This window comes from Oncorhynchus nerka, linkage group LG2 (genome assembly GCF_034236695.1).
Source record: "Oncorhynchus nerka isolate Pitt River linkage group LG2, Oner_Uvic_2.0, whole genome shotgun sequence".
In the NCBI taxonomy this organism is placed as follows: Eukaryota; Metazoa; Chordata; class Actinopteri; order Salmoniformes; family Salmonidae; genus Oncorhynchus; species Oncorhynchus nerka.
The window spans coordinates 9,187,588-9,205,275 of record NC_088397.1 but is presented as its reverse complement, the minus strand read 5'-3'; the positions used below and the strand labels follow the sequence as shown (position 1 = coordinate 9,205,275).

Sequence of the window (17,688 nt, the reverse complement as noted above, 5' to 3'; positions counted from 1 at the left end):
ATGGATTCTATCTGTTTGTCAGTGGTGCTGCAGTAGGTAAGTATGAGATGGATTCTATCTGTTTGTCAGTGGTGCTGCAGTAGGTAAGTATGAGATGGATTCTATCTGTTTGTCAGTGGCACTGCAGTAGGTAAGTATGAGATGGATTCTATCTGTTTGTCAGTGGTGCTGCAGTAGGGTATGAGATGGTGCTGCAGTAGGTGATGAGGTGGAGCTGCAGAGGTAGGTAGTGGTATGAGAGGGATTCTATCTGTTTGTCAGTGGCACTGCAGTAGGTAAGTATGAGGTGGATTCTATCTGTTTGTCAGTGGCGCTGCAGTAGGTAAGTATGAGATGGATTCTATCTGTTTGTCAGTGGCACTGCAGTAGGTAAGTATGAGGTGGATTCTATCTGTTTGTCAGTGGTGCTGCAGTAGGTAGGTATGAGGTGGATTCTATTTGTTTGTCAGTGGTGCTGCAGTAGGTAAGTATGAGATGGATTCTATCTGGTTGTCAGTGGTGCTGCAGTAGGTAAGTATGAGATGGATTCTATATGTTTGTCAGTGGTGCTGCCGTAGGTAGGTATGAGGTGGATTCTATTTGTTTGTCAGTGGTGCTGCAGTAGGTAAGTATGAGATGGATTCTATCTGGTTGTCAGTGGTGCTGCAGTAGGTAAGTATGAGGTGGATTCTATCTGTTTGTCAGTGGCACTGCAGTAGGTGAGTATGAGATGGATTCTATCTGTTTGTCAGTGGTGCTGCAGTAGGTGAGTATGAGAGGGATTATATCTGTTTGTCAGTGGCACTGCAGTAGGTAAGTATGAGGTGGATTCTATCTGTTTGTCAGTGGTGCTGCAGTAGGTAGGTATGAGGTGGATTCTATTTGTTTGTCAGTGGTGCTGCAGTAGGTAAGTATGAGATGGATTCTCAGTGGTGGAGCTGCAGTAGGTAAGTATGAGGTGGATTCTATCTGTTTGTCAGTGGCTGCAGTAGGTAAGTATGAGATGGATTCTATCTGTTTGTCAGTGGCGCTGCAGTAGGTAAGTATGAGATGGATTCTATCTGTTTGTCAGTGGCACTGCAGTAGGTAAGTATGAGGTGGATTCTATCTGTTTGTCAGTGGTGCTGCAGTAGGTAGGTATGAGGTGGATTCTATTTGTTTGTCAGTGGTGCTGCAGTAGGTAAGTATGAGATGGTGCTGCAGTAGGTAAGTATGAGGTGGAGCTGCAGTAGGGTATGAGAGTGGATTCTATCTGTTTGTCAGTGGTGCTGCAGTAGGTAAGTATGAGATGGATTCTATCTGTTTGTCAGTGGTGCTGCAGTAGGTAGGTATGAGGTGGATTCTATCTGTTTGTCAGTGGTGCTGCAGTAGGTATGAGATGGATTCTATCTGTTTGTCAGTGGCACTGCAGTAGGTAAGTATGAGATGGATTCTATCTGTTTGTCAGTGGTGCTGCAGTAGGTAAGTATGAGATGGATTCTATCTGTTTGTCAGTGGTGCTGCAGTAGGTAGGTATGAGGTGGATTCTATCTGTTTGTCAGTGGTGCTGCAGTAGGTAAGTATGAGATGGATTCTATTTGTTTGTCAGTGGTGCTGCAGTAGGTAAGTATGAGATGGATTCTATCTGGTTGTCAGTGGTGCTGCAGTAGGTAAGTATGAGATGGATTCTATCTGTTTGTCAGTGGCACTGCAGTAGGTAAGTATGAGATGGATTCTATCTGTTTGTCAGTGGTGCTGCAGTAGGTAAGTATGAGATGGATTCTATCTGTTTGTCAGTGGTGCTGCAGTAGGTAAGTATGAGATGGATTCTATCTAGGTTTGTCAGTGGAGCTGCAGTAGGTAAGTATGAGATGGATTCTATCTGTTTGTCAGTGGCACTGCAGTAGGTAAGTATGAGATGGATTCTATCTGTTTGTCAGTGCTGCAGTAGGTAAGTATGAGATGGATTCTATCTGTTTGTCAGTGGTGCTGCAGTAGGTAAGTATGAGGTGGATTCTATCTGTTTGTCAGTGGTGCTGCAGTAGGTAAGTATGAGGTGGATTCTATCTGTTTGTCAGTGGTGCTGCAGTAGGTAAGTATGAGATGGATTCTATCTGTTTGTCAGTGGTGCTGCAGTAGGTAAGTATGAGATGGATTCTATCTGTTTGTCAGTGGTGCTGCAGTAGGTAAGTATGAGATGGTGCTGCAGTAGGTAAGTATGAGGTGGAGCTGCAGTAGGTAGTATGATGAGATCTGTTTGGATTCTATCTGTTTGTCAGTTTGCACTGCAGTAGGTAAGTATGAGATGGATTCTATCTGTTTGTCAGTGGTGCTGCAGTAGGTAAGTATGAGATGGATTCTATCTGTTTGTCAGTGGCACTGCAGTAGGTAAGTATGAGTGGATTCTATCTGTTTGTCAGTGGTGCTGCAGTAGGTAAGTATGAGATGGATTCTATTTGTCAGTTGTCAGTAGGGTGAGCTGGATTCTATCTGTTTGTCAGTGGCACTGCAGTAGGTAAGTATGAGATGGATTCTATCTGTTTGTCAGTGGTGCTGCAGTAGGTAAGTATGAGGTGGATTCTATTTGTTTGTCAGTGGTGCTGCAGTAGGTAAGTATGAGATGGATTCTATCTGGTTGTCAGTGGTGCTGCAGTAGGTAAGTATGAGGTGGATTCTATCTGTTTGTCAGTGGCACTGCAGTAGGTAAGTATGAGATGGATTCTATCTGTTTGTCAGTGGTGCTGCAGTAGGTAAGTATGAGATGGATTCTATCTGTTTGTCAGTGGCACTGCAGTAGGTAAGTATGAGAGATGGATTCTATCTGTTTGTCAGTGGTGCTGCAGTAGGTAGGTATGAGGTGGATTCTATTTGTTTGTCAGTTGCTGCAGTAGGTAAGTATGAGATGCTGTTTGTCAGTAGCTGCAGTAGGTAAGTATGAGATGGATTCTATCTGTTTGTCAGTGGCACTGCAGTAGGTAAGTATGAGATGGATTCTATCTGTTTGTCAGTGGTGCTGCAGTAGGTAAGTATGAGATGGATTCTATCTGTTTGTCAGTGGCACTGCAGTAGGTAAGTATGAGATGGATTCTATCTGTTTGTCAGTGGTGCTGCAGTAGGTAAGTATGAGTGGATTCTATCTGTTTGTCAGTGGTGCTGCAGTAGGTATGAGATGGTGCTGCAGTAGGTAAGTATGAGAGGTGGAGCTGCAGTAGGTAAGTATGAGAGAGGGATTCTATCTGTTTGTCAGTGGCACTGCTGCAGTGGATTCTATCTGTTTGTCAGTGGGTGCAGTAGGTATGAGATGGATTCTATCTGTTTGTCAGTGGTGCTGCAGTAGGTAAGTATGAGATGGATTCTATCTGTTTGTCAGTGGTGCTGCAGTAGGTAAGTATGAGATGGATTCTATCTGTTTGTCAGTGGTGCTGCAGTAGGTAAGTATGAGATGGATTCTATCTGTTTGTCAGTGGTGCTGCAGTAGGTAAGTATGAGATGGTGCTGCAGTAGGTAAGTATGAGATGGATTCTATCTGTTTGTCAGTGGTGCTGCAGTAGGTAAGTATGAGATGGATTCTATCTGTTTGTCAGTGGTGCTGCAGTAGGTAAGTATGAGATGGTGCTGCAGTAGGTGTTTGTATGAGTGGAGCTGCAGTAGGTAAGTATGAGATGGATTCTATCTGTTTGTCAGTGGCACTGCAGTAGGTAAGTATGAGATGGATTCTATCTGTTTGTCAGTGGATTCTATCTGTTTGTCAGTGGCTGCAGTAGGTAAGTATGAGATGGATTCTATCTGTTTGTCAGTGGCACTGCAGTAGGTAAGTATGAGGTGGATTCTATCTGTTTGTCAGTGGTGCTGCAGTAGGTAGGTATGAGGTGGATTCTATCTGTTTGTCAGTGGTGCTGCAGTAGGGTATGAGATGGATTCTATCTGTTTGTCAGTGGTGCTGCAGTAGGTAAGTATGAGATGGATTCTATCTGTTTAGGTAAGTATGAGTGGTTTGTCTGCAGTAGGTAAGTATGAGATGGATTCTATCTGTTTGTCAGTGGCACTGCAGTAGGTAAGTATGAGATGGATTCTATCTGTTTGTCAGTGGTGCTTAGGTAAGTATGAGATGGATTCTATCTGTTTGTCAGTGGTGCTGCAGTAGGTAAGTATGAGATGGATTCTATCTGTTTGTCAGTGGCACTGCAGTAGGTAAGTATGAGGTGGATTCTATCTGTTTGTCAGTGGTGCTGCAGTAGGTAAGTATGAGATGGATTCTATCTGTTTGTCAGTGGCACTGCAGTAGGTAAGTATGAGGTGGATTCTATCTGTTTGTCAGTGGTGCTGCAGTAGGTAGGTATGAGGTGGATTCTATCTGTTTGTCAGTGGTGCTGCAGTAGGTAAGTATGAGATGGATTCTATCTGTTTGTCAGTGGTGCTGCAGTAGGTAAGTATGAGATGGATTCTATCTGTTTGTCAGTGGTGCTGCAGTAGGTAAGTATGAGATGGATTCTATCTGTTTGTCAGTGGTGCTGCAGTAGGTAAGTATGAGATGGATTCTATCTGTTTGTCAGTGGTGCTGCAGTAGGTAAGTATGAGATGGATTCTATCTGTTTGTCAGTGGCACTGCAGTAGGTAAGTATGAGGTGGATTCTATCTGTTTGTCAGTGGTGCTGCAGTAGGTAGGTATGAGGTGGATTCTATTTGTTTGTCAGTGGTGCTGCAGTAGGTAAGTATGAGATGGTGCTGCAGTAGGTAAGTATGAGGTGGAGCTGCAGTAGGTAAGTATGAGAGGGATTCTATCTGTTTGTCAGTGGTGCTGCAGTAGGTAAGTATGAGATGGATTCTATCTGTTTGTCAGTGGTGCTGCAGTAGGTAGGTATGAGGTGGATTCTATTTGTTTGTCAGTGGTGCTGCAGTAGGTAAGTATGAGGTGGATTCTATCTGTTTGTCAGTGGCACTGCAGTAGGTAAGTATGAGATGGATTCTATCTCTTTGTCAGTGGTGCTGCAGTAGGTAAGTATGAGATGGATTCTATCTGTTTGTCAGTGGCACTGCAGTAGGTAGGTATGAGGTGGATTCTATCTGTTTGTCAGAGGTGCTGCAGTAGGTAAGTATGAGGTGGATTCTATTTGTTTGTCAGTGGTGCTGCAGTAGGTAAGTATGAGATGGATTCTATCTGGTTGTCAGTGGTGCTGCAGTAGGTAAGTATGAGATGGATTCTATCTGTTTGTCAGTGGCACTGCATGGATTCTATCTGTTTGTCAGTGGCACTGCAGTAGGTAAGTATGAGATGGATTCTATCTGTTTGTCAGTGGTGCTGCAGTAGGTAAGTATGAGATGGATTCTATCTGTTTGTCAGTGGTGCTGCAGTAGTTAGGTATGAGATGGTGCTGCAGTAGGTAAGTATGAGGTGGAGCTGCAGTAGGTAAGTATGAGATGGATTCTATCTGTTTGTCAGTGGCACTGCAGTAGGTAAGTATGAGGTGGATTCTATCTGTTTGTCAGTGGTGCTGCAGTAGGTAAGTATGAGATGGATTCTATCTGTTTGTCAGTGGCACTGCAGTAGGTAAGTATGAGGTGGATTCTATCTGTTTGTCAGTGGTGCTGCAGTAGGTAAGTATGAGGTGGATTCTATTTGTTTGTCAGTGGTGCTGCAGTAGGTAAGTATGAGATGGATTCTATCTGGTTGTCAGTGGTGCTGCAGTAGGTAAGTATGAGATGGATTCTATCTGTTTGTCAGTGGTGCTGCAGTAGGTAAGTATGAGATGGTGCTGCAGTAGGTAAGTATGAGGTGGAGCTGCAGTAGGTAAGTATGAGAGGGATTCTATCTGTTTGTCAGTGGCACTGCAGTAGGTAGGTATGAGATGGATTCTATCTGTTTGTCAGTGGCGCTGCAGTAGGTAAGTATGAGATGGATTCTATCTGTTTGTCAGTGGCACTGCAGTAGGTAAGTATGAGGTGGATTCTATCTGTTTGTCAGTGGTGCTGCAGTAGGTAGGTATGAGGTGGATTCTATTTGTTTGTCAGTGGTGCTGCAGTAGGTAAGTATGAGATGGATTCTATCTGTTTGTCAGTGGTGCTGCAGTAGGTAAGTATGAGATGGATTCTATCTGTTTGTCAGTGGTGCTGCAGTAGGTAGGTATGAGGTGGATTCTATTTGTTTGTCAGTGGTGCTGCAGTAGGTAAGTATGAGATGGATTCTATCTGGTTGTCAGTGGTGCTGCAGTAGGTAAGTATGAGGTGGATTCTATCTGTTTGTCAGTGGCACTGCAGTAGGTAAGTATGAGATGGATTCTATCTGTTTGTCAGTGGTGCTGCAGTAGGTAAGTATGAGATGGATTCTATCTGTTTGTCAGTGGCACTGCAGTAGGTAAGTATAAGATGGATTCTATCTGTTTGTCAATGGCACTGCAGTAGGTAGGTATGAGGTGGATTCTATCTGTTTGTCAGTGGTGCTGCAGTAGGTAAGTATGAAATGGTGCTGCAGTAGGTAAGTATGAAGTGGAGCTGCAGTAGGTAAGTATGAGATGGATTCTATCTGTTTGTCAGTGGCACTGCAGTAGGTAAGTATGAGGTGGATTCTATCTGTTTGTCAGTGGCGCTGCAGTAGGTAAGTATGAGATGGATTCTATCTGTTTGTCAGTGGCACTGCAGTAGGTAAGTATGAGGTGGATTCTATCTGTTTGTCAGTGGTGCTGCAGTAGGTAGGTATGAGGTGGATTCTATTTGTTTGTCAGTGGTGCTGCAGTAGGTAAGTATGAGATGGTGCTGCAGTAGGTAAGTAGCTGCAGTAGGTAAGTATGAGATGGATTCTATCTGTTTGTCAGTGGTGCTGCAGTAGGTAAGTATGAGATGGATTCTATCTGTTTGTCAGTGGTGCTGCAGTAGGTAGGTATGAGGTGGATTCTATTTGTTTGTCAGTGGTGCTGCAGTAGGTAAGTATGAGGTGGATTCTATCTGTTTGTCAGTGGTGCTGCAGTAGGTAAGTATGAGATGGATTCTATCTGTTTGTCAGTGGTGCTGCAGTAGGTAAGTATGAGATGGATTCTATCTGTTTGTCAGTGGCACTGCAGTAGGTAGGTATGAGGTGGATTCTATCTGTTTGTCAGAGGTGCTGCAGTAGGTAAGTATGAGGTGGATTCTATTTGTTTGTCAGTGGTGCTGCAGTAGGTAAGTATGAGATGGATTCTATCTGGTTGTCAGTGGTGCTGCAGTAGGTAAGTATGAGATGGATTCTATCTGTTTGTCAGTGGCACTGCAGTAGGTAAGTATGAGGTGGATTCTATCTGTTTGTCAGTGGTGCTGCAGTAGGTAAGTATGAGATGGATTCTATCTGGTTGTCAGTGGCACTGCAGTAGGTAAGTATGAGATGGATTCTATCTGTTTGTCAGTGGTGCTGCAGTAGGTAAGTATGAGATGGTGCTGCAGTAGGTAAGTATGAGGTGGAGCTGCAGTAGGTAAGTATGAGAGGGATTCTATCTGTTTGTCAGTGGCACTGCAGTAGGTAGGTATGAGGTGGATTCTATCTGTTTGTCAGTGGCGCTGCAGTAGGTAAGTATGAGATGGATTCTATCTGTTTGTCAGTGGCACTGCAGTAGGTAAGTATGAGGTGGATTCTATCTGTTTGTCAGTGGTGCTGCAGTAGGTAAGTATGAGATGGATTCTATCTGTTTGTCAGTGGTGCTGCAGTAGGTAAGTATGAGATGGATCTCAGTAGGGTATGAGATGGATTCTATCTGTTTGTCAGTGGTGCTGCAGTAGGTAAGTATGAGATGGATTCTATCTGTTTGTCAGTGGTGCTGCAGTAGGTAAGTATGAGATGGATTCTATCTGTTTGTCAGTGGAGCTGCAGTAGGTAAGTATGAGATGGATTCTATCTGTTTGTCAGTGGCACTGCAGTAGGTAAGTATGAGTGGATTCTATCTGTTTGTCAGTGGTGCTGCAGTAGGTAAGTATGAGATGGATTCTATCTGTTTGTCAGTGGCACTGCAGTAGGTAAGTATGAGGTGGATTCTATCTGTTTGTCAGTGGTGCTGCAGTAGGTAAGTATGAGATGGATTCTATTTGTTTGTCAGTGGTGCTGCAGTAGGTAAGTATGAGATGGATTCTATCTGGTTGTCAGTGGTGCTGCAGTAGGTAAGTATGAGATGGATTCTATCTGTTTGTCAGTGGTGCTGCAGTAGGTAAGTATGAGGTGGATTCTATCTGTTTGTCAGTCAGTGGTGCTGCAGTAGGTAAGTATGAGATGGATTCTATCTGTTTGTCAGTGGTGCTGCAGTAGGTAAGTATGAGGTGGATTCTATCTGTTTGTCAGTGGTGCTGCAGTAGGTAGGTATGAGATGGATTCTATCTGTTTGTCAGTGGTGCTGCAGTAGGTAAGTATGAGATGGATTCTATCTGTTTGTCAGTGGTGCTGCAGTAGGTAAGTATGAGATGGATTCTATCTGTTTGTCAGTGGTGCTGCAGTGAGATGGATTCTATCTGTTTGTCAGTGTGCACTGCAGTAGGTAAGTATGAGATGGATTCTATCTGTTTGTCAGTGGTGCTGCAGTAGGTAAGTATGAGATGGTGCTGCATCTGTTTGTCAGGTGGAGCTGCAGTAGGTAAGTATGAGAGGATTCTATCTGTTTGTCAGTGGCACTGCAGTAGGTAGGTATGAGGTGGATTCTATCTGTTTGTCAGTGGTGCTGCAGTAGGTAAGTATGAGATGGATTCTATCTGTTTGTCAGTGGCACTGCAGTAGGTAAGTATGAGTGGATTCTATCTGTTTGTCAGTGGTGCTGCAGTAGGTAAGTATGAGATGGATTCTATCTGTTTGTCAGTGGTGCTGCAGTAGGTAAGTATGAGTGGTGCTGCAGTAGGTGGAGCTGCAGTAGGTAATGAGGTGGATTCTATCTGTTTGTCAGTGGTGCTGCAGTAGGTAAGTATGAGATGGATTCTATCTGTTTGTCAGTGGTGCTGCAGTAGGTAAGTATGAGATGGATTCTATCTGTTTGTCAGTGGTGCTGCAGTAGGTAGGTATGAGGTGGATTCTATCTGTTTGTCAGTGGTGCTGCAGTAGGTAAGTATGAGATGGATTCTATCTGTTTGTCAGTGGTGCTGCAGTAGGTAAGTATGAGATGGATTCTATCTGTTTGTCAGTGGTGCTGCAGTAGGTAAGTATGAGGTGGATTCTATCTGTTTGTCAGTGGTGCTGCAGTAGGTAAGTATGAGATGGATTCTATCTGTTTGTCAGTGGTGCTGCAGTAGGTAAGTATGAGATGGTGCTGCAGTAGGTAAGTATGAGATGGTGCTGCAGTAGGTAAGTATGAGGTGGATTCTATCTGTTTGTCAGTGGTGCTGCAGTAGGTAAGTATGAGATGGATTCTATCTGTTTGTCAGTGGTGCTGCAGTAGGTAAGTATGAGATGGATTCTATCTGTTTGTCAGTGGCACTGCAGTAGGTAAGTATGAGATGGATTCTATCTGTTTGTCAGTGGTGCTGCAGTAGGTAAGTATGAGATGGATTCTATCTGTTTGTCAGTGGCACTGCAGTAGGTAAGTATGAGGTGGATTCTATCTGTTTGTCAGTGGTGCTGCAGTAGGTAAGTATGAGGTGGATTCTATTTGTTTGTCAGTGGTGCTGCAGTAGGTAAGTATGAGATGGATTCTATCTGGTTGTCAGTGGTGCTGCAGTAGGTAAGTATGAGATGGATTCTATCTGTTTGTCAGTGGCACTGCAGTAGGTAAGTATGAGGTGGATTCTATCTGTTTGTCAGTGGTGCTGCAGTAGGTAAGTATGAGATGGATTCTATCTGTTTGTCAGTGGCACTGCAGTAGGTAAGTATGAGATGGATTCTATCTGTTTGTCAGTGGTGCTGCAGTAGGTAAGTATGAGATGGATTCTATCTGTTGTGTGGAGCTGCAGTAGGTAAGTATGAGCTGGATTCTATCTGTTTGTCAGTGGCACTGCAGTAGGTAGGTATGAGTGGATTCTATCTGTTTGTCAGTGGTGCTGCAGTAGGTAAGTATGAGATGGATTCTATCTGTTTGTCAGTGGTGCTGCAGTAGGTAAGTATGAGGTGGATTCTATCTGTTTGTCAGTGGTGCTGCAGTAGGTAAGTATGAGATGGATTCTATCTGTTTGTCAGTGGTGTCTGCAGTAGGTAAGTATGAGATGGTGCTAGTAGTCAGTGGAGCTGCAGTAGGTAAGTATGAGATGGATTCTATCTGTTTGTCAGTGGTGCTGCAGTAGGTAAGTATGAGATGATTCTAGATGGTGCTGCAGTAGGTAAGTATGAGGTGGAGCTGCAGTAGGTAAGTATGGATTCTATCTGTTTGTCAGTGGCACTGCAGTAGGTAAGTATTCTATCTGTTTGAGTGGTGCTGCAGTGGATTCTATCTGTTTGTCAGTGGTGCTGCAGTAGGTAAGTATGAGATGGATTCTATCTGTTTGTCAGTGGTGCTGCAGTAGGTAAGTATGAGGTGGATTCTATCTGTTTGTCAGTGGTGCTGCAGTAGGTAGGTATGAGGTGGATTCTATTTGTTTGTCAGTGGTGCTGCAGTAGGTAAGTATGAGATGGATTCTATCTGTTTGTCAGTGGTGCTGCAGTAGGTAAGTATGAGATGGATTATATCTGTTTGTCAGTGGTGCTGCAGTAGGTAAGTATGAGATGGTGCTGCAGTAGGTAAGTATGAGATGGATTCTATCTGGTTGTCAGTGGTGCTGCAGTAGGTAAGTATGAGATGGATTCTATCTGTTTGTCAGTGGCACTGCAGTAGGTGAGTATGAGATGGATTCTATCTGTTTGTCAGTGGTGCTGCAGTAGGTGAGTATGAGATGGATTCTATCTGTTTGTCAGTGGCACTGCAGTAGGTAAGTATGAGGTGGATTCTATCTGTTTGTCAGTGGTGCTGCAGTAGGTAGGTATGAGGTGGATTCTATTTGTTTGTCAGTGGTGCTGCAGTAGGTAAGTATGAGATGGTGCTGCTAGGTCTGTTTGTCAGGTGGAGCTGCAGTAGGTAAGTATGAGAGGGATTCTATCTGTTTGTCAGTGGCACTGCAGTAGGTAAGTATGAGGTGGATTCTATCTGTTTGTCAGTGGTGCTGCAGTAGGTAAGTATGAGATGGATTCTATCTGTTTGTCAGTGGCGCTGCAGTAGGTAAGTATGAGATGGATTCTATCTGTTTGTCAGTGGTGCTGCAGTAGGTAAGTATGAGATGGATTCTATCTGTTTGTCAGTGGTGCTGCAGTAGGTAAGTATGAGATGGATTCTATCTGTTTGTCAGTGGTGCTGCAGTAGGTAAGTATGAGATGGATTCTATCTGTTTGTCAGTGGTGCTGCAGTGGATTCTATCTGTTTGTCAGTGGCACTGCAGTAGGTAAGTATGAGATGGATTCTATCTGTTTGTCAGTGGTGCTGCAGTAGGTAAGTATGAGATGGATTCTATCTGTTTGTCAGTGGCACTGCAGTAGGTAGGTATGAGGTGGATTCTATCTGTTTGTCAGAGGTGCTGCAGTAGGTAAGTATGAGGTGGATTCTATTTGTTTGTCAGTGGTGCTGCAGTAGGTAAGTATGAGATGGATTCTATCTGGTTGTCAGTGGTGCTGCAGTAGGTAAGTATGAGATGGATTCTATCTGTTTGTCAGTGGCACTGCAGTAGGTAAGTATGAGGTGGATTCTATCTGTTTGTCAGTGGTGCTGCAGTAGGTAAGTATGAGATGGATTCTATCTGGTTGTCAGTGGCACTGCAGTAGGTAAGTATGAGATGGATTCTATCTGTTTGTCAGTGGTGCTGCAGTAGGTAAGTATGAGATGGTGCTGCAGTGGATTGAGTGGAGCTGCAGTAGGTAAGTATGAGATGGATTCTATCTGTTTGTCAGTGGCACTGCAGTAGGTAAGTATGAGATGGATTCTATCTGTTTGTCAGTGGCACTGCAGTAGGTAAGTATGAGATGGATTCTATCTGTTTGTCAGTGGCACTGCAGTAGGTAAGTATGAGGTGGATTCTATCTGTTTGTCAGTGGTGCTGCAGTAGGTAAGTATGAGATGGATTCTATCTGTTTGTCAGTTGCTGCAGTAGGTAAGTATGAGATGGATTCTATCTGTTTGTCAGTGGTGCTGCAGTAGGTAAGTATGAGATGGATTCTATCTGTTTGTCAGTGGTGCTGCAGTAGGTATGAGATGGTATGAGATGGTGCTGCAGTAAGTGGAGCTGCAGTAGGTAAGTATGAGAGGGATTCTATCTGTTTGTCAGTGGCACTGCAGTAGGTAAGTATGAGATGGATTCTATCTGTTTGTCAGTGGTGCTGCAGGTAAGTAGGTGGATTCTATCTGTTTGTCAGTACTGCAGAGTATGAGGTGGATTCTATCTGTTTGTCAGTGGTGCTGCAGTAGGTAAGTATGAGGTGGATTCTATCTGTTTGTCAGTGGTGCTGCAGTAGGTAAGTATGAGATGGATTCTATCTGTTTGTCAGTGGTGCTGCAGTAGGTAAGTATGAGATGGATTCTATCTGTTTGTCAGTGGTGCTGCAGTAGGTAAGTATGAGATGGATTCTATCTGTTTGTCAGTGGTGCTGCAGTAGGTAAGTATGAGATGGATTCTATCTGTTTGTCAGTGGTGCTGCAGTAGGTAAGTATGAGGTGGATTCTATCTGTTTGTCAGTGGTGCTGCAGTAGGTAAGTATGAGATGGATTCTATCTGTTTGTCAGTGGTGCTGCAGTAGGTAGTATGAGGTGGATTCTATCTGTTTGTCAGTGGCACTGCAGTAGGTAAGTATGAGATGGATTCTATCTGTTTGTCAGGTGCTGCAGTAGGTAAGTATGCTGGATTCTATCTGTTTGTCAGTGGTGCTGCAGTAGGTAAGTATGAGATGGATTCTATCTGTTTGTCAGTGGTGCTGCAGTAGGTAAGTATGAGATGGATTCTGAGTGGTGCTGCAGTAGGTAAGTATGAGTGGATTCTATCTGTTTGGAGGTAGGTCTGTATGAGATGGATTCTATCTGTTTGTCAGTGGCACTGCAGTAGGTAAGTATGAGATGGATTCTATCTGTTTGTCAGTGGTGCTGCAGTAGGTAAGTATGAGATGGATTCTATCTGGTTGTCAGTGGCGCTGCAGTAGGTAAGTATGAGGTGGATTCTATCTGTTTGTCAGAGGTGCTGCAGTAGGTAAGTATGAGGTGGATTCTATTTGTTTGTCAGTGGTGCTGCAGTAGGTAAGTATGAGATGGATTCTATCTGTTTGTCAGTGGTGCTGCAGTAGGTAAGTATGAGATGGATTCTATCTGTTTGTCAGTGGCACTGCAGTAGGTAAGTATGAGATGGATTCTATCTGTTTGTCAGTGGTGCTGCAGTAGGTAAGTATGAGGTGGATTCTATGCTGCAGTAGGTGTTTGATTCATCTGTTTGTCAGTGGTGCTGCAGTAGGTAAGTATGAGATGGATTCTATCTGTTTGTCAGTGGTGCTGCAGTAGGTAAGTATGAGATGGATTCTATGTTTGTTTGTCAGTGGTGCTGCAGTAGGTAAGTATGAGGTGGATTCTATCTGTTTGTCAGTGGTGCTGCAGTAGGTAAGTATGAGATGGATTCTATCTGTTTGTCAGTGGTGCTGCAGTAGGTAAGTATGAGGTGGATTCTATCTGTTTGTCAGTGGTGCTGCAGTAGGTGGGTATGAGATGGATTCTATCTGTTTGTCAGTGGTGCTGCAGTAGGTAAGTATGAGATGGATTCTATCTGTTTGTCAGTGGTGCTGCAGTAGGTAAGTATGAGGTGGATTCTATCTGTTTGTCAGTGGTGCTGCAGTAGGTAAGTATGAGGTGGATTCTATCTGTTTGTCAGTGGTGCTGCAGTAGGTATGGTATGAGGTGGATTCTATCTGTTTGTCAGTGGCACTGCAGTAGGTAAGTATGAGATGGATTCTATCTGTTTGTCAGTGGCACTGCAGTAGGTAAGTATGAGATGGATTCTATCTGTTTGTCAGTGGTGCTGCAGTAGGTAGGTATGAGGTGGATTCTATCTGTTTGTCAGTGGTGCTGCAGTAGGTAGTATGAGGTGGATTCTATTTGTTTGTCAGTGGTGCTGCAGTAGGTAAGTATGAGATGGATTCTATCTGTTTGTCAGTGGTGCTGCAGTAGGTAAGTATGAGATGGATTCTATCTGTTTGTCAGTGGCACTGCAGTAGGTAAGTATGAGGTGGATTCTATCTGTTTGTCAGTGGTGCTGCAGTAGGTAAGTGAGATGGATTCTATCTGTTTGTCAGTGGCACTGCAGTAGGAGTATGAGATGGATTCTATCTGTTTGTCAGTGGTGCTGCAGTAGGTAAGTATGAGATGGTTGCAGTATCTGTTTGTCAGTGGTGGAGCTGCAGTAGGTAAGTATGAGATGGATTCTATCTGTTTGTCAGTGGCACTGCAGTAGGTAAGTATGAGATGGATTCTATCTGTTTGTCAGTGGTGCTGCAGTAGGTAAGTATGAGATGGATTCTATCTGTTTGTCAGTGCACTGCAGTAGGTAAGTATGAGGTGGATTCTATCTGTTTGTTGTCAGTGGTGCTGCAGTAGGTAAGTATGAGATGGATTCTATCTGTTTGTCAGTGGTGCTGCAGTAGGTAAGTATGAGATGGATTCTATCTAGGTTTGCAGTAGGTAAGAATGAGTGAGCTGCAGTAGGTAAGTATGAGAGGGATTCTATCTGTTTGTCAGGTGGTATGAGATGGTGCTGCAGTAGGTATGAGGTGGAGCTGCAGTAGGTAAGTATGAGATGGATTCTATCTGTTTGTCAGTGGCATCTGTTTGTCAGTGCAGTAGGTAGGTATGAGGTGGATTCTATCTGTTTGTCAGTAGGCAGTAGGTAAGATGAGATGGATTCTATCTGTTTGTCAGTGGCACTGCAGTAGGTAAGTATGAGGTGGATTCTATCTGTTTGTCAGTGGTGCTGCAGTAGGTAGGTATGAGGTGGATTCTATTTGTTTGTCAGTGGTGCTGCAGTAGGTAAGTATGAGATGGATTCTATCTGGTTGTCAGTGGTGCTGCAGTAGGTAAGTATGAGATGGATTCTATATGTTTGTCAGTGGTGCTGCCGTAGGTAGGTATGAGGTGGATTCTATTTGTTTGTCAGTGGTGCTGCAGTAGGTAAGTATGAGATGGATTCTATCTGGTTGTCAGTGGTGCTGCAGTAGGTAAGTATGAGGTGGATTCTATCTGTTTGTCAGTGGCACTGCAGTAGGTGAGTATGAGATGGATTCTATCTGTTTGTCAGTGGTGCTGCAGTAGGTGAGTATGAGATGGATTCTATCTGTTTGTCAGTGGCACTGCAGTAGGTAAGTATGAGATCTGGATTCTATTCTGTTTGTCAGTGGTGCTGCAGTAGGTAAGTATGAGATGGATTCTATCTGTTTGTCAGTGGAGGTGGAGCTGCAGTAGGTAAGTATGAGGTGGATTCTATCTGTTTGTCAGTGGTGCTGCAGTAGGTAAGTATGAGGTGGATTCTATCTGTTTGTCAGTGGTGCTGCAGTAGGTAAGTATGAGATGGATTCTATCTGTTTGTCAGTGGCACTGCAGTAGGTAAGTATGAGGTGGATTCTATCTGTTTGTCAGTGGTGCTGCAGTAGGTAGGTATGAGGTGGATTCTATTTGTTTGTCAGTGGTGCTGCAGTAGGTAAGTATGAGATGGTGCTGCAGTAGGTAAGTATGAGGTGGAGCTGCAGTAGGTAAGTATGAGAGGGATTATATCTGTTTGTCAGTGGCGCTGCAGTAGGTAAGTATGAGATGGATTCTATCTGTTTGTCAGTGGTGCTGCAGTAGGTAGGTATGAGGTGGATTCTATTTGTTTGTCAGTGGTGCTGCAGTAGGTAAGTATGAGGTGGATTCTATCTGTTTGTCAGTGGCACTGCAGTAGGTAAGTATGAGATGGATTCTATCTCTTTGTCAGTGGTGCTGCAGTAGGTAAGTATGAGATGGATTCTATCTGTTTGTCAGTGGCACTGCAGTAGGTAGGTATGAGGTGGATTCTATCTGTTTGTCAGTGGTGCTGCAGTAGGTAAGTATGAGATGGATTCTATTTGTTTGTCAGTGGTGCTGCAGTAGGTAAGTATGAGAGATTCTAGATGGATTCTATCTGTTTGTCAGTGGTGCTGCAGTAGGTAAGTATGAGATGGATTCTATCTGTTTGTCAGTGGTGCTGCAGTAGGTAAGTATGAGATGGATTCTATCTGTTTGTCAGTGGTGCTGCAGTAGGTAAGTATGAGATGGATTCTATCTGGTTGTCAGTGGCACTGCAGTAGGTAAGTATGAGATGGATTCTATCTGTTTGTCAGTGGTGCTGCAGTAGGTAAGTATGAGATGGTGCTGCAGTAGGTAAGTATGAGGTGGAGCTGCAGTAGGTAAGTATGAGAGGGATTCTATCTGTTTGTCAGTGGCACTGCAGTAGGTAGGTATGAGATGGATTCTATCTGTTTGTCAGTGGCGCTGCAGTAGGTAAGTATGAGATGGATTCTATCTGTTTGTCAGTGGCACTGCAGTAGGTAAGTATGAGGTGGATTCTATCTGTTTGTCAGTGGTGCTGCAGTAGGTAGGTATGAGGTGGATTCTATTTGTTTGTCAGTGGTGCTGCAGTAGGTAAGTATGAGATGGATTCTATCTGTTTGTCAGTGGCACTGCAGTAGGTAAGTATGAGGTGGATTCTATCTGTTTGTCAGTGGTGCTGCAGTAGGTAGGTATGAGGTGGATTCTATTTGTTTGTCAGTGGTGCTGCAGTAGGTAAGTATGAGATGGATTCTATCTGGTTGTCAGTGGTGCTGCAGTAGGTAAGTATGAGATGGATTCTATCTGTTTGTCAGTGGCACTGCAGTAGGTAAGTATGAGATGGATTCTATCTGTTTGTCAGTGGTGCTGCAGTAGGTAAGTATGAGATGGATTCTATCTGTTTGTCAGTGGCACTGCAGTAGGTAAGTATGAGATGGATTCTATCTGTTTGTCAGTGGTGCTGCAGTAGTGAGATGGATGAGATGGATTCTGCAGTAGGTAAGTATGAGATGGATTCTGTCTGTTGTCAGTGGCACTGCAGTAGGTAGGTATGAGGTGGATTCTATCTGTTTGTCAGAGGTGCTGCAGTAGGTAAGTATGAGATGGATTCTATTTGTTTGTCAGTGGTGCTGCAGTAGGTAAGTATGAGATGGATTCTATCTGGTTGTCAGTGGTGCTGCAGTAGGTAAGTATGAGATGGATTCTATCTGTTTGTCAGTGGCACTGCAGTAGGTAAGTATGAGGTGGATTCTATCTGTTTGTCAGTGGTGCTGCAGTAGGTAAGTATGAGATGGATTCTATCTGTTTGTCAGTGGCACTGCAGTAGGTAAGTATGAGATGGATTCTATCTGTTTGTCAGTGGTGCTGCAGTAGGTAAGTATGAGATGGTGCTGCAGTAGGTAAGTATGAGGTAAGTTTATGAGGTGGAGCTGCAGTAGGTAAGTATGAGAGGGATTCTATCTGTTTGTCAGTGGCACTGCAGTAGGTAAGTATGAGGTGGATTCTATCTGTTTGTCAGTGGCGCTGCAGTAGGTAAGTATGAGATGGATTCTATCTGTTTGTCAGTGGCACTGCAGTAGGTAAGTATGAGGTGGATTCTATCTGTTTGTCAGTGGTGCTGCAGTAGGTAAGGTATGAGTGGATTCTATTTGTTTGTCAGTGGTGCTGCAGTAGGTAAGTATGAGATGGATTCTATCTGGTTGTCAGTGGTGCTGCAGTAGGTAAGTATGAGATGGATTCTATCTGT

The 17,688-nt window shown here is 43.9% G+C and overlaps 1 protein-coding gene across 1 annotated transcript in view; it reads left to right on the top strand.

Moving 5' to 3' along the window:
* Positions 1-17,688, top strand: part of LOC135572506 (dystrophin-like) — a 51,712-nt gene that overhangs the window by 19,327 nt on the left and 14,697 nt on the right. The window lies entirely within an intron of this gene.